Source organism: Ascaphus truei, unplaced genomic scaffold (assembly GCF_040206685.1).
Source record: "Ascaphus truei isolate aAscTru1 unplaced genomic scaffold, aAscTru1.hap1 HAP1_SCAFFOLD_1054, whole genome shotgun sequence".
Taxonomy (NCBI): Eukaryota; Metazoa; Chordata; class Amphibia; order Anura; family Ascaphidae; genus Ascaphus; species Ascaphus truei.
Genome location: NW_027453919.1, coordinates 27,921 through 40,259, shown reverse-complemented (window position 1 = coordinate 40,259; position 12,339 = coordinate 27,921).

Here is a 12,339-nt window from a genome sequence, read left to right as displayed (position 1 = left end):
AATTTCCCTAGCCAATTCCAATCTGGTGCAGTATTCCTAGATTTTGCAAAGGCTTTTGACACAGTTGATCATGCTATCCTGCTTAACAAACTCCAGAGCTCTGGAATAGGGAAGAATGCTTTAAACTGGTTTCAGTCCTACCTATCAGGAAGATCCCAACATGTGTCCATCTCAGGCTCGAACTCCAACCCCCTGGATATCACCTGTGGTGTCCCGCAAGGCTCTGTTCTGGGGCCCCTACTCTTCTCAGTGTTCATTAATGATCTTCCCACAGCTTGTAAGGAAGCCTCAATACACATGTATGCAGATGACACAATCCTGTATGCACACAGCCATAGCCTCTCCGACCTTCAACACATACTTAAAGACTTGAATACTGGATTTCCTATGAGAACAAGTGAGAGGGGCTACGAACCTGGCATTAGTAAAAAAATATCCTTTATTGATCCAGCGACATCAGAGGAAGATACATGCGCAGCTCAAGATACTGTATATACTTGTGTCAAAAGGGCTAGAGAGGTGAAGAGAATGTTTCCAGGTATTGCAGCACCTGCAGAGAGGGATTACCTTGGTGGGGTTACAGGCCTCCTGCAGAGAGGGATTACCTTGGTGGGGTTACAGGCCTCCTGCAGAGAGGGATTACCTTGGTGGGGTTACAGGCCTCCTGCAGAGAGGGATTACCTTGGTGGGTTACAGGCCTCCTGCAGAGAGGGATTACCTTGGTGGGGTTACAGGCCTCCTGCAGAGAGGGATTACCTTGGTGGGTTACAGGCCTCCTGCAGAGAGGGATTACCTTGGTGGGTTACAGGCCTCCTGCAGAGAGGGATTACCTTGGTGGGTTACAGGCCTCCTGCAGAGAGGGATTACCTTGGTGGGTTACAGGCCTCCTGCAGAGAGGGATTACCTTGGTGGGTTACAGGCCTCCTGCAGAGAGGGATTACCTTGGTAGGGTTACAGGCCTCCTGCAGAGAGGGATTACCTTGGTGGGTTACAGGCCTCCTGCAGAGAGGGATTACCTTGGTGGGGTTACAGGCCTCCTGCAGAGAGGGATTACCTTGGTGGGGTTACAGGCCTCCTGCAGAGAGGGATTACCTTGGTGGGGTTACAGGCCTCCTGCAGAGAGGGATTACCTTGGTGGGTTACAGGCCTCCTGCAGAGAGGGATTACCTTGGTGGGTTACAGGCCTCCCGCAGAGAGGGATTACCTTGGTGGGGTTACAGGCCTCCTGCAGAGAGGGATTACCTTGGTGTGGTTACAGGCCTCCTGCAGAGAGGGATTACCTTGGTGGGTTACAGGCCTCCCGCAGAGAGGGATTACCTTGGTGGGTTACAGGCCTCCTGCAGAGAGGGATTACCTTGGTGGGTTACAGGCCTCCTGCAGAGAGGGATTACCTTGGTGGGGTTACAGGCCTCCTGCAGAGAGGGATTACCTTGGTGTGGTTACAGGCCTCCTGCAGAGAGGGATTACCTTAGTGGGGTTACAGGCCTCCTGCAGAGAGGGATTACCTTGGTGGGTTACAGGCCTCCTGCAGAGAGGGATTACCTTGGTGGGTTACAGGCCTCCTGCAGAGAGGGATTACCTTGGTGGGTTACAGGCCTCCTGCAGAGAGGGATTACCTTGGTGGGTTACAGGCCTCCTGCAGAGAGGGATTACCTTGGTGGGTTACAGGCCTCCTGCAGAGAGGGATTACCTTGGTGGGTTACAGGCCTCCTGCAGAGAGGGATTACCTTGGTGGGTTACAGGCCTCCTGCAGAGAGGGATTACCTTGGTGGGTTACAGGCCTCCTGCAGAGAGGGATTACCTTGGTGTGTTACAGGCCTCCTGCAGAGAGGGATTACCTTGGTGGGTTACAGGCCTCCTGCAGAGAGGGATTACCTTGGTGGGTTACAGGCCTCCTGCAGAGAGGGATTACCTTGGTGGGTTACAGGCCTCCTGCAGAGAGGGATTACCTTGGTGGGTTACAGGCCTCCTGCAGAGAGGGATTACCTTGGTGGGTTACAGGCCTCCTGCAGAGAGGGATTACCTTGGTGGGTTACAGGCCTCCTGCAGAGAGGGATTACCTTGGTGGGGTTACAGGCCTCCTGCAGAGAGGGATTACCTTGGTGGGGTTACAGGCCTCCTGCAGAGAGGGATTACCTTGGTGGGGTTACAGGCCTCCTGCAGAGAGGGATTACCTTGGTGGGTTACAGGCCTCCCGCAGAGAGGGATTACCTTGGTGGGTTACAGGCCTCCCGCAGAGAGGGATTACCTTGGTGGGGTTACAGGCCTCCTGCAGAGAGGGATTACCTTGGTGGGGTTACAGGCCTCCTGCAGAGAGGGATTACCTTGGTGGGTTACAGGCCTCCTGCAGAGAGGGATTACCTTGGTGGGTTACAGGCCTCCTGCAGAGAGGGATTACCTTGGTGGGGTTACAGGCCTCCTGCAGAGAGGGATTACCTTGGTGGGTTACAGGCCTCCTGCAGAGAGGGATTACCTTGGTGGGTTACAGGCCTCCTGCAGAGAGGGATTACCTTGGTGGGTTACAGGCCTCCTGCAGAGAGGGATTACCTTGGTGGGTTACAGGCCTCCTGCAGAGAGGGATTACCTTGGTGGGTTACAGGCCTCCTGCAGAGAGGGATTACCTTGGTGGGGTTACAGGCCTCCTGCAGAGAGGGATTACCTTGGTGGGTTACAGGCCTCCTGCAGAGAGGGATTACCTTGGTGGGGTTACAGGCCTCCTGCAGAGAGGGATTACCTTGGTGGGTTACAGGCCTCCTGCAGAGAGGGATTACCTTGGTGGGGTTACAGGCCTCCTGCAGAGAGGGATTACCTTGGTGGGTTACAGGCCTCCTGCAGAGAGGGATTACCTTGGTGGGTTACAGGCCTCCTGCAGAGAGGGATTACCTTGGTGGGGTTACAGGCCTCCTGCAGAGAGGGATTACCTTGGTGTGGTTACAGGCCTCCTGCAGAGAGGGATTACCTTGGTGGGTTACAGGCCTCCTGCAGAGAGGGATTACCTTGGTGTGGTTACAGGCCTCCTGCAGAGAGGGATTACCTTGGTGGGTTACAGGCCTCCTGCAGAGAGGGATTACCTTGGTGGGGTTACAGGCCTCCTGCAGAGAGGGATTACCTTGGTGGGTTACAGGCCTCCTGCAGAGAGGGATTACCTTGGTGGGTTACAGGCCTCCTGCAGAGAGGGATTACCTTGGTGGGGTTACAGGCCTCCTGCAGAGAGGGATTACCTTGGTGGGTTACAGGCCTCCTGCAGAGAGGGATTACCTTGGTGGGTTACAGGCCTCCTGCAGAGAGGGATTACTTTGGTGGGGTTACAGGCCTCCTGCAGAGAGGGATTACCTTGGTGGGTTACAGGCCTCCTGCAGAGAGGGATTACCTTGGTGGGTTACAGGCCTCCTGCAGAGAGGGATTACCTTGGTGGGGTTACAGGCCTCCTGCAGAGAGGGATTACCTTGGTGGGTTACAGGCCTCCTGCAGAGAGGGATTACCTTGGTGGGTTACAGGCCTCCTGCAGAGAGGGATTACCTTGGTGTGGTTACAGGCTCCTGCAGAGAGGGATTACCTTGGTGGGTTACAGGCCTCCTGCAGAGAGGGATTACCTTGGTGGGGTTACAGGCCTCCTGCAGAGAGGGATTACCTTGGTGGGGTTACAGGCTCCTGCAGAGAGGGATTACCTTGGTGGGTTACAGGCCTCCTGCAGAGAGGGATTACCTTGGTGGGTTACAGGCCTCCTGCAGAGAGGGATTACCTTGGTGGGTTACAGGCCTCCTGCAGAGAGGGATTACCTTGGTGGGTTACAGGCCTCCTGCAGAGAGGGATTACCTTGGTGGGTTACAGGCCTCCTGCAGAGAGGGATTACCTTGGTGTGTTACAGGCCTCCTGCAGAGAGGGATTACCTTGGTGGGTTACAGGCCTCCTGCAGAGAGGGATTACCTTGGTGGGTTACAGGCCTCCTGCAGAGAGGGATTACCTTGGTGGGTTACAGGCCTCCTGCAGAGAGGGATTACCTTGGTGGGTTACAGGCCTCCCGCAGAGAGGGATTACCTTGGTGGGTTACAGGCCTCCTGCAGAGAGGGATTACCTTGGTGGGGTTACAGGCCTCCTGCAGAGAGGGATTACCTTGGTGGGTTACAGGCCTCCTGCAGAGAGGGATTACCTTGGTGGGTTACAGGCCTCCCGCAGAGAGGGATTACCTTGGTGGGTTACAGGCCTCCTGCAGAGAGGGATTACCTTGGTGGGTTACAGGCCTCCTGCAGAGAGGGATTACCTTGGTGGGTTACAGGCCTCCTGCAGAGAGGGATTACCTTGGTGTGTTACAGGCCTCCTGCAGAGAGGGATTACCTTGGTGGGTTACAGGCCTCCTGCAGAGAGGGATTACCTTGGTGTGTTACAGGCCTCCTGCAGAGAGGGATTACCTTGGTGGGTTACAGGCCTCCTGCAGAGAGGGATTACCTTGGTGGGTTACAGGCCTCCTGCAGAGAGGGATTACCTTGGTGGGGTTACAGGCCTCCTGCAGAGAGGGATTACCTTGGTGGGTTACAGGCTCCTGCAGAGAGGGATTACCTTGGTGGGTTACAGGCCTCCTGCAGAGAGGGATTACCTTGGTGGGTTACAGGCCTCCTGCAGAGAGGGATTACCTTGGTGGGTTACAGGCTCCTGCAGAGAGGGATTACCTTGGTGGGTTACAGGCCTCCTGCAGAGAGGGATTACCTTGGTGGGGTTACAGGCTCCTGCAGAGAGGGATTACCTTGGTGGGTTACAGGCCTCCTGCAGAGAGGGATTACCTTGGTGTGGTTACAGGCCTCCTGCAGAGAGGGATTACCTTGGTGGGTTACAGGCCTCCTGCAGAGAGGGATTACCTTGGTGGGTTACAGGCCTCCCGCAGAGAGGGATTACCGTGGTGGGTTACAGGCCTCCTGCAGAGAGGGATTACCTTGGTGGGTTACAGGCCTCCTGCAGAGAGGGATTACCTTGGTGGGTTACAGGCCTCCTGCAGAGAGGGATTACCTTGGTGGGTTACAGGCCTCCTGCAGAGAGGGATTACCTTGGTGGGTTACAGGCCTCCTGCAGAGAGGGATTACCTTGGTGGGTTACAGGCCTCCTGCAGAGAGGGATTACCTTGGTGGGTTACAGGCCTCCTGCAGAGAGGGATTACCTTGGTGGGTTACAGGCCTCCTGCAGAGAGGGATTACCTTGGTGGGTTACAGGCCTCCTGCAGAGAGGGATTACCTTGGTAGGGTTACAGGCCTCCTGCAGAGAGGGATTACCTTGGTAGGGTTACAGGCCTCCTGCAGAGAGGGATTACCTTGGTGGGTTACAGGCCTCCTGCAGAGAGGGATTACCTTGGTGGGGTTACAGGCCTCCTGCAGAGAGGGATTACCTTGGTGGGGTTACAGGCCTCCTGCAGAGAGGGATTACCTTGGTGGGTTACAGGCCTCCTGCAGAGAGGGATTACCTTGGTGGGTTACAGGCCTCCTGCAGAGAGGGATTACCTTGGTGGGGTTACAGGCCTCCTGCAGAGAGGGATTACCTTGGTGGGGTTACAGGCCTCCTGCAGAGAGGGATTACCTTGGTGGGTTACAGGCCTCCTGCAGAGAGGGATTACCTTGGTGGGTTACAGGCCTCCTGCAGAGAGGGATTACCTTGGTGGGTTACAGGCCTCCTGCAGAGAGGGATTACCTTGGTGGGTTACAGGCCTCCTGCAGAGAGGGATTACCTTGGTGGGTTACAGGCCTCCTGCAGAGAGGGATTACCTTGGTGGGTTACAGGCCTCCTGCAGAGAGGGATTACCTTGGTGGGTTACAGGCCTCCTGCAGAGAGGGATTACCTTGGTGGGGTTACAGGCCTCCTGCAGAGAGGGATTACCTTGGTGGGGTTACAGGCCTCCTGCAGAGAGGGATTACCTTGGTGGGTTACAGGCCTCCTGCAGAGAGGGATTACCTTGGTGGGTTACAGGCCTCCTGCAGAGAGGGATTACCTTGGTGGGTTACAGGCCTCCTGCAGAGAGGGATTACCTTGGTGGGGTTACAGGCCTCCTGCAGAGAGGGATTACCTTGGTGTGGTTACAGGCCTCCTGCAGAGAGGGATTACCTTGGTGGGTTACAGGCCTCCTGCAGAGAGGGATTACCTTGGTGTGGTTACAGGCCTCCTGCAGAGAGGGATTACCTTGGTGGGGTTACAGGCCTCCTGCAGAGAGGGATTACCTTGGTGGGTTACAGGCCTCCTGCAGAGAGGGATTACCTTGGTGTGGTTACAGGCCTCCTGCAGAGAGGGATTACCTTGGTGGGGTTACAGGCCTCCTGCAGAGAGGGATTACCTTGGTGGGTTACAGGTCTATAACGCTTTGGCAAAATAATTTAATTAAACGACCCTCACTTATGAGAAGAGAACAGATAGTATGTAACTATATCACGTGTCAGATCGGATGTTAGCATTGGGGTCTTTTGTCTTTTGTTGTACATTTTGAACACTGCCAATGGCAAGGCTACAGATCAGAAAGAACTGTACCCACCCCGGTCATTAGTTTTAAATATCTGGTTACCCCGCACCTTCCTCCCCCCCCCCCTCCCCCGCTCCCCTTACCTGCTCCCTCGCACTCTCCGCTCCAGATCACCGCCGGTGCGCGCGTCCGGTTACTCCCTACTTCTTGTGCGGAGAGGAGGGGGAATAGCGCACAGCACCGGCGGACGACACAGACCACTCAAGATGGGCAGCAAAAGCCCATCCTCACTGCCCAATGTCACCGCCGGCCACATCACTCCCCTGAAGTCCCTCCTACCCGCTCCATCAGCGGGATGGAGGAGGCAGGAAAGGGCCATGGCGGTGCACCAGCGTGGGGGAAGAAGCAGCCTCAACGTGGAGATCCCTTTATCTCCAGGGATGCGGATCCACCTGGGGGTTATTTAGCCAGGACAAGTGGCTGACCCGACCCCCACTCCTGATCCGGCGCAGGCTTTTCATACTAGGGAGAGTTCCCTGTACCAACCAAAATAACGTTATCGGCACGCACGGACTATAACTGAACTTCGTGCAAGTTTAAAAGAAACTTATTCATACCCCCTCACCCACCCCCCTTTATTTGCTGATGCGTGTTATATTCTATGTATTGCAACCTCCTGCAGGCTCCGGTTACCCACCGGAACCCGCTCTGGAAGTAGCGTTGGATAGTGAAACCGTTGTAAGTTGAGTCCAGGTGCAAAGTACATTTTTCCTGTCTTCAAATACTTTCTGGGCAAGCTCCCCGCATATCTGAACAAGCTCCTCACCCCTACCACATGCAGCCATTGTCATCTGAGATCTGACTCCAAGGGACTTTTCATGGTCCCAAGGTTCAACAAAGTATCCGGCCGCTCCTCCTCCTCTTACCGTGCACCCCAAAACTGGAACAACCTACCGGAGACTCTCACAGCCGCCACCAGTCTAAGTTCTTTCAAAACTAAAGCTGTCTCACATTTTAATCTGGTCTGTAACTGTTACATACGCCTATAATATATATTATCTGTAACTGTTACATACTCCTATAATATATATTATCTGTAACTGTTACATACGCCTATAATATATATTATCTGTAACTGTTACATACGCCTATAATATATATTATCTGTAACTGTTACATACGCCTATAATATATATTATCTGTAACTGTTACACACGCCTATAATATATATTATCTGTAACTGTTACATACGCCTATAATATATATTATCTGTAACTGTTACACACGCCTATAATATATATTATCTGTAACTGTTACACACGCCTATAATATATATTATCTGTAACTGTTACATACGCCTATAATATATATTATCTGTAACTGTTACACACGCCCATAATATATATTATCTGTAACTGTTACATACGCCTATAATATATATTATCTGTAACTGTTACATACGCCTATAATATATATTATCTGTAACTGTTACATATGCCTATAATATATATTATCTGTAACTGTTACATACGCCTATAATATATATTATCTGTAACTGTTACATACGCCTATAATATATATTATCTGTAACTGTTACATGCGCCTATAATATATATTATCTGTAACTGTTACATACGCCTATAATATATATTATCTGTAACTGTTACACACGCCTATAATATATATTATCTGTAACTGTTACATACGCCTATAATATATATTACCTGTAACTGTTACACGCGCCTATAATATATATTATCTGTAACTGTTACACACGCCTATAATATATATTATCTGTAACTGTTACACACGCCTATAATATATATTATCTGTAACTGTTACACACGCCTATAATATATATTATCTGTATCTGTTACACACGCCTATAATATATATTATCTGTAACTGTTACACACGCCTATAATATATATTATCTGTAACTGTTACATATGCCTATAATATATATTATCTGTAACTGTTACATACGCCTATAATATATATTATCTGTAACTGCTACATATGCCTATAATATATATTACCTGTAACTGTTACACACGCCTATAATATATATTATCTGTAACTGTTACACACGCCTATAATATGTATTATCTCTTACTGTGCATGCAATGTCTTGTATATAATGTATACCCGGCTCACTTAATGTAACCGGGTATTTGTAACCATGCCTGAAAACAAGAGGTAACAATTCAATGCATACTTCCTGGTAAAACATTAGATAAATAATAAGTAACACAGCTTCCCAAACCTCACAGGTCTCTTCTTCACTTGTACAGCACGTATCTTGCATTGGATCAGCACTCAAAACAACTCATGTAAATAAGAAAATGATAAACGGATGTTTCTTTTGGTCCCACCAAATATCTTAATATATTAAAACTCAGCAATAATTAAAAAAATATATAAGAGCGCCCAAGGCAAAGTTAATCAGCAGACGCTTCCAGGCCGCCGGCCGCCCCGTCAGGCTGGGGCGTGAAACGCAGCGCTAGTTTGCACATGTAACAGTGTCCGCGGACTTCTTGTGTCTTCTCTGAATGCTCATCCAATGTGTTCTTGGTGTAGTTCTATATGATATATATTATTATATACCTAGATATTTTCTATATTAAGTGGGAGATATATATATAAAATCAAAAACAGATAGTCAATACCGTTCTGTGGCTAACTAAATGCTTTTATTTGTGCGAGCTTTCGCAATACACTGATCTCTTGACAAGCGAGTTATCTCTTTGTTCTGAGAGTATAAAGAATTGAGCTGTAACAAAGCAGAAGGCACTCACTGCCTTCTCAGATACCTTCTATTCCCAACAGGATTATTTTATATGCTGAACCCGGATTCCAGATTGACAAATCTTCAAACAGTAAACACCCAGCGGTATGGATGTAGGATCCCAACATCTCTCTCTAGGTCTCAGGGGAGATCCTGTGACCAGAGTGTAAATTCCCCTTCGTGTTTGAGAAGAGACAGTTCACTTCATGCACCAGGGAGGGGAGACAGGCTCAACCACCCACAGTCCGGCCTGGGTGGGCACTGAGTGCTCTGTGATGCCCTGTGTGAGAGACCGGCAGCTGAGCTCTCTCTCTGTGTACCCCAGAAAGTCAGCATGGCACAGGAGTATGAAGGATCCAGGGGTATGGAGACAACGGAGCACAGCTGCAACAATCGGAGCGCTACAATACTGAAGCTAAATTAAAAATCTTTTAATGAATAAGTGACAACATGGCCAGATGTAGTAAGCAAGCAACTCTAACGCGTTTCACACATGCTTCAGCGCTTGGTCAGAGAGTATGCACCTCTATTGCAAACGGAGGTTTAAATACCTTTTTTCCCCCAACCGAAAGAGACGTTACGCCGGGTGCCATGCGAGATAATATCAACAAGACTCAGCCTCACGAGTCAAATGTCCGTCAGTGACCACCAGTGGCACCCTCCCGGACGGAGGAGCAAGTGACCCATTAATCACACAGTAAAAAGCGGTTCACTTCATAATAAAGATAGTGTGAACCGTTAGTTGTATCAACAAACATAAAAAAGACAATAGAGCTGTGACGGCGAGGGGGTACCCAGGCCATTAATAAAGGTATTTGGCCCGGCTGGGTGCCCCTGAGCCAGATTGGGAATTGTAGAGTGTCAGCTCTGCAACCTAACCAGGTTAATAATACTGCAAATGTATTCAAAATGCCTGTCTCTCTCCCCTCAGGGATAAGAGGTTGAGATTAATACCATGTATCAACTGTATAAGCCATGTAACAGGGTCCCCTGAGTCATAGTGGGTAAATGTAGAGTGTAAGCTCTGCAGCCCACTAAGCGCTGCAGTCCTGTAAAATGTGTCAGAACTGTCTGTGTGCCTCCCACCAGGGATAAGGTGGCGAGGATCATATGTTTTAAAGGTATGGGTTACTGTAACAATGTTTTTCTGAATAAGGGGAAAAGAAAATGGTTTTCAACAATCCCAAGGGGTTATATTTTTATTACAGTAAGGAAGTCGTTTAGTACGGATAAAAACCCATTTGCATAGGGAGCTACTCCACCTCTCAGCTTCAAAGGCCAAGATATGGACGTGTTAAACCTTTTGTTAGCAAAGAGAGATGAAGAGAATCTCAATAAGCATCCTGGCAAATGGCAGACTTTCAGGCACTGAGCCGGCAGGGGGGCTAGCATGACAAATGGGGGAAAATGGCATTCATCGCACATGCTCAGTTGCTATACTGAAGCTCCCTGCCAGGTTCTGTAGAGCTTGGCAGAACTCTGCTATAGGTGGGATGATTGGTTCCCACACAAAAGATTGGCTACACATGATAGATAGGCTTTTGGTGTTTTTAAAAAGTCTGGTGCAGCCAGTCAGGAGTTAGTTCCATCATGTAACAAGATTCATCTGAGCTACAGCGTGCGGTGCAAAGGTCATAACATCGTAACTAAGGATTGCACCCTGCTTCAAAAGTTCGTTAGAACGAAGGATTGGAAAACGAAGCCTGCAAGGACAGAACGAAAATATTCCTTTTGGCGAAGATACAGGGGTTGCGAGCGGCGTCCGTAGCCAAGGACTATTACACAGCTCTATTTGCGCATCAACCCCGCTCCTGGGAATTGATGCCTAGAGACTTGATTTCTGAGGATTTCGTTCCGTGGACATTTTATTTAGTTTTGTAAATTAAGCTGTGTGTGTTTCTTGTGTAAATAAATTACAATTTATTTTATCTCACGCTTTGTTCAATCAAAGGATCCAGGTATTTTTGTGTTAAAAGTACTGGTCTCCCGTGACAGTCTCAACGTGATGTCTTAGAAGTCTGCACTTAAGATATGCTTGAGTTACTCACGGGTCTCCCGTGACAAGGGCTTACTGTGGAACAAGACAAATTAAGCCGAGTATATATATATATATATATATATATATATATTATATATATATATATACACACATACACAAAAAGGAACGCTGGGTGCACACAAACATATGAACATATAAATATATAGTATACTTATCTGTAAATCCGGGTGCTCGCAGCTCAGCTTCTTTTATTATTACATAACCTGCCTGGTATGTGGAAACCAAAGCAGGCACACTGCGAGTTCATGTGCCGGACAGAGGCAGTGGCATTATAATGAACAGCAGAAATCTATCCTACTGCTACATGGTAAACAGAACAATAAGCCTAGAACAATCTGACAATACAGCAGAACCGCTGGTGCCACCGTATCACTCGGGTTGTAGTTACTGTACATGAATGGAGACATGTTATGTCCGGATGTCTGTGACATTACATCAGAACAGCAGAACCTTCACACAATAATATTATAAATGGCGTTAATGTGAATAACAAGCCAGAACTCACAGCAAAAAATGCTTGCGCTCCCAATCGGTATTAATACCCCTGGGTGCCAGCGACCCCGGGTAAAACTCCAATACATCTCTCTGCAACCGAGAGCTAAAGTGGATACTTTTCTTATCAGTAAAGAAACGGTAACGTTGTATTCAGCAATCTGGAAGCTGATCATTGAAACTTTGTTTCTTTTTTGCCTAGGTATGGCTCAGATGTATAAGTGTAAGCAAGGGAGTAGGTACCCGAACCCCATCTCACGGTACTGCCGCCGGTAGCTGAGTCACCTCTTGCGGTACTGCCTCCGGTGGCCGGGTCACCTCTCGCGGTACTGCTGCCTGTAGACGAGTCACCTCGTGTGGCACTGCCGCCGGTAACCAAGTCACCTCTTGCGGGACTGCCGCCGGTAGCCGGTCACCTCTCGCGGTACTGCTGCCTGTAGCCGGTCACCTCTCGCGGTACTGCTGCCTGTAGCCGAGTCACCTCTCGCGGTACAGCCGCCGGTAGCAGAGACATCTCACGGTACAGCCGCCGGTAGCAGAGTCACATCTTACGGTACAACCGCCAGT